The sequence below is a fragment of the Trachymyrmex cornetzi genome, unplaced genomic scaffold (genome assembly GCF_001594075.2).
Source record: "Trachymyrmex cornetzi isolate Tcor2-1 unplaced genomic scaffold, Tcor1.1 scaffold2337, whole genome shotgun sequence".
NCBI lineage: Eukaryota > Metazoa > Arthropoda > Insecta > Hymenoptera > Formicidae > Trachymyrmex > Trachymyrmex cornetzi.
This window is the reverse complement of record NW_017296995.1, coordinates 10,659-15,775: the sequence shown is the minus strand read 5'-3', so window position 1 is coordinate 15,775 and position 5,117 is coordinate 10,659. Positions and strand designations below refer to the sequence as shown.

General features: G+C 29.4%; 2 pseudogenes; both read left to right on the top strand.

The window, feature by feature from the left end:
• Window positions 1-243: 243 nt before the first annotated feature.
• Window positions 244-5,117, top strand: part of LOC108760993 (NADH-ubiquinone oxidoreductase chain 4-like) — a 9,784-nt pseudogene continuing 4,910 nt past the window's right edge.
• Window positions 1,853-3,138, top strand: LOC108760992 (cytochrome c oxidase subunit 3-like; annotated as a pseudogene).

Genomic DNA, 5,117 nt, shown 5'->3' with positions numbered 1-5,117 from the left:
TTATGTTATTTAATTAGAGTAATAATTATTTTTGTTTGAGGGTAAGGAATGAGTGATTTAATATTAGTATGATGGTAGGTTGTAATAGTTATTCTTTGATATTAGTAATTTTAAGAATTTGAGTATTAGGATTAATAATTATGTCTTTGGGGGGATGGGATAAATTAAAATTAATAATTTTTATAAATATATTAGTAGTTTTAGTGACATTTTTTTTTAATAGAAGATTTGATATTATTTTATTTAATATTTGAGATTAGATTGGTACCTACATTTTTTTTAATTATTTATTGGAAATTTAGAACGTCTTAGGGCTGCTTATTATATAATGATATATATATTATTGATTTCTTTTCCTTTAATAATTTATATTTTTAGAATATATATGTATAGAATGACTTTGAAATTTAGATTAATATTTATGTTAAATATAGGAAAATATGAATTTACTTTTTGGGGGTTTATATGGCTTAATAATTTATATGGCTTTTTTTATTAAGATGCCTATTTATTTCATATTTGGCTTCCTAAGGCGCATGTTGAGGCTCCTGTTTATGGATCAATGATTTTAGCTGGAGTATTATTAAAAATAGGGGGATATGGATTGATTCGATTTATTGAGGTATTTTATAGAGTTAGGTTACGGTATGGTTGATTAATTTTTAGTAGAAGAATTGTAGGTAGAATTATTGTTAGGGTTCTTTGTTTAGTGCAAGTTGACATAAAAAGTATGGTGGCTTATTCATCTGTGGTTTATATAAATTTAATATTATGTAGGTTAATGACTTTTTTAAAGAGGGCGTTAATAGGGGTATATTTAATAATAATTGCTCATAGATATTATGTTCACCTGGTATATTTTATTTAGTAAATTTATATTATGAACGATCAGGTAGACATTTATTGTTATTAAATAAGGGGATAGTAGGAAATTTACCTTCGATTATTATATGATGATTTATATTTTGTGTAGCCAATTTTTCTTTTCCTGTGTCTTTAAATTTTGCGGGGGAGATAATAATATTAATAAGAATTGTAAATTGAGATATAGGTGTGATGGGTTATTTAATATTGATTTGTTTTTTTAGGGGGGCTTATTCATTATATTTATTTTCTTATGTATCAAGGGAAAAATACTTATTATGAGGGTAAAATTTATAATTCTGAATTATAAAGGAATTTATGATTTTAATTATACATTTTTCCCCCGGTTAATATTATTATTAAATTTAGGCGTTTTTGTGTAGGCATAAATGAAAGGGGGGAAATGTAATTAAAAAATAATTCTTTATAAAGTATTAGATAAATAGGGGGTAATTTAGGTAGTTTAAATATAGAATAATAGTTTGTGGAATTATAGGTATTAATTAAATAAAAATCTTAAATTATTTTTAATATATTACTTTATATATATATATATTTGTTATTTATTGTGTTAAGTATTATAAGTTTAGTATTTTATTATTTAGATTTATTGGTTATTTTAGAATGAATAATTTTTGAATTTAATTCTATTAATATTAAATTTGTTATGTTATTAGATTGAGTTTCATTATCATTTATGAGGTTTATTTTATTAATTTCTTCAATAATTATGTTATATAGTATAATTTATATAGAGAATGAAATTAATATAGGTCGATTTAATTATTTGGTATTATTATTTATTTTATTAATAATTTTGATAGTTATTAGGCCTAATGTTATTAGAATTTTAGTAGGATGAGATGGGTTGGGAATAGTATCTTATGGTTTGGTTATATATTATCATAATTATAATTCTTATAATTCAGGAATAGTGACAGTTTTGTGTAATCGAATTGGAGATGTTGGGATATTAATGGCAATAAGAATGATAATAATGCTGGGTAGGTGAGATTTAAGATTATTTAAAGATAGGGGTAGTAGAATTATTATATTTATATTAATATTAGCGACCATTACAAAAAGGGCTCAGATTCCTTTTTCTGTGTGGTTGCCAATAGCAATAGCTGCTCCCACTCCTGTTTCTGCGTTGGTACATTCTTCAACTTTAGTAACAGCAGGGGTATATTTAATAATTCGATTTAATGAATTTTTAATAACTACTAGTATTAGAATAATTTTAGGGTTTTTATCTATTTTGACACTGTTTATATTTGGAATTATAGCAAATTTTGAGAATGATTTTAAAAAGATTATTGCTTTATCAACATTAAGGCAGTTAGGATTAATAATAATAATTTTGATATTGGGGTTTAGTTTATTAGCTTATTATCATTAATTAATTCATGCTATTTTTAAATCTACGTTGTTTATAGGGGCGGGAAGGGTTATTTATATAATAAAGAATACACAGGATATTCGATTATTAGGGAATTTTTTATTTATATCTAATCTATTAAATATTAAATTAAGAATTTTTAATAACCTAATTTTTGTTATTAGATGATTCCACAATTCTTCTGACCCACATATATCAAAATGATACAGCCCTTACGGGTGTATTTTATTATTTATATCTATCCCGAATACTCTTATTTGTATGTATATATGATGACGGGACATCTCACGAGAAGCTACTTTCCAGGGTTGCCATTCAAAATTTGTATATAAAGGCCTAAAAATAGGAATAATTCTATTTATTATTTCAGAAATTTTTTTTTTATTTCTTTCTTTTGGGCATATTTTCACTCCTCTTTATCCCCATCCATTGAAATCGGCCAATTATGACCCCCTAAAGGAATCATCCCATTTAATCCCTTTGATATTCCCCTTATAAATACTATTATTTTAATTTCTTCAGGATTTACTATCACTTGATCACATCATTCCTTAATTAACTCAAATATAAATGAAAGAAAAAAAAGTATTATTTTAACTATCGTTCTAGGTATTTACTTCTCGGCCCTTCAATTATTTGAATATTTAAATGCCCCCTTCACTATAGCAAATTCTATCTATGGGTCAACCTTCTTTATTGTCACAGGATTCCATGGAATCCATGTTATTATTGGAACTCTATTTCTCTTAGTATGTCTAATCCGCTTATATAAAATACATTTCTCCCCTTACCATCATTTTGGATTTGAGGCAGCAACATGATACTGGCACTTTGTTGATGTAGTCTGACTATTCTTATTTATTTCTATTTATTGATGAAGATTTTAAAATTTTTATATTACACTATACTTCAATTTATTTATTCAATCTACTACCTTACCTTAGTTCTACATATATTTTTCTTAATTTCTTCTTATAAAATAAAAATTATAAATTATTATAAGCCCACTCCCAACATAATTTATATAGCGTATCTTATTACATTTAATTTCCAATTAAAAAATTTAATTATCTTTAATATAAATAATCTCTAACATCCTATTAATCTCCTTTATCCTTATCATTTTATCTGGAATCCTTCTATTTATTAACTTAACTTTATCAAAGAAAACTAATCTAAATTTAGAAAAAATATCCCCCTTTGAATGCGGATTCAACCCTCTATCCAAAGCACGCATACCATTCAGAACACAGTTCTTTATTATTAGCTTAATCTTCCTAATCTTTGATATTGAAATTACTTTCCTTCTACCACTAATTTTTTTAATATTAAATTTTAATCCATTTATCTCCTTATACTCTTTTATATTTTTACTTATTTTAATACTTCTAAATTTAGAAAAAATATCCCCCTTTGAATGCGGATTCAACCCTCTATCCAAAGCACGCATATCATTCAGAACACAGTTCTTTATTATTAGCTTAATCTTCCTAATCTTTGATATTGAAATTACTCTTCTTCTACCACTAATTTTTTTAATATATTAAATTTTAATCCATGTATCTCCTTATACTCTTTTATATTTTTACTTATTTTAATAATACACTGAAAAAAAAGTCTAGTTATAGCTACCAAATATTGTGTTACGTCCAAGCTCCGATAATGTGGATGAGAAGGTTTAGGGAAAGAAAAGGATAAGAAGGGAGAAGCATGGAAGGACGTTAGAGCAAACGCTATGTCTCGCATGCATCCGCGGGAAAAGGATGGAGCGAGTCGAACGTACCGTTTATTGCTCTGAAATATGGGTCAACGTCCCGAAGGGACGATATGACACCTGTTTCCGTTGAGCAGTGCGATCGTCGGTCCGACTTTTGAGTCAATGAACTTAATCCTTATAACTCGGGACCAGACCATATGCGATCTCTGACGCAGGGTGGGAGTAGATACGAGGTCTTATAATCTTAAAATAAATGCGAATTGTGCATCTTATGGGTCAACGTCCCGAAGGGACGATATGACACCTGTTTCCGTTGAGCAGTGCGATCGTCGGTCCGACTTTTGAGCCAATGAACTTAATCCTTATAAGCCGGGACCGGACCATATGCGATCTCTGACGCAGGGTGGGAGTAGAAACGAAGTCTTATAATCTTAAAATAAATGCGAATTGTGGATCATTACGTTCGATACATTCTACTTTTATTGTTATTATTATAATTAAAATACATTAGTGTACGCGCTACATGCATGGCGTTGGTAATAGCAGTGAGCATGAGCTTAATGAGATCGCGTCTTATTGCGGTTCGGCCTGTGGCGTTGGTATCGCTTACGGCGTTGGTATCGATAGTTAGGGAGCAAGCCGCGTAGCATGCGTTACCTTCGTAAGTTTAATTAGTCTATCTATGGTATGTCGATCTTTCGAGAAGAACAAGCGTTATTATTTCTCCGCTCTGTAAAGAACGTTCCTGTGAGACAATAAAATTACTTTTTGGCAAAATCATGAGCTTAATGAGATCGCGTCTTATTGCGCTTCGGCCTGTGGCGTTGGTATCGCTTATGGCGTTGGTATCGATAGTTAGGGAGCAAGCCGCGTAGCATGCGTTACCTTCGTAAGTTTAGTTAGTCTATCTATGGTTTGTCGATCTCTCGAGAAGATCAAACGTTATTATTTCTCCGCTCTGTAAAGAACGTTCCTGTGAGACAATAAAATTTCTTTTTGGCAAAAACTCAAGCACATTGTTCTACATTGTATAATGGCTGGCTGGCTAGCTGGCTGGCTGGCTGGCTGTCTATATAATGGCTGGCTGGCTGTCTATATAATGGCTGGCTGGCTGTCTATATAATGGCTGGCTGGCTG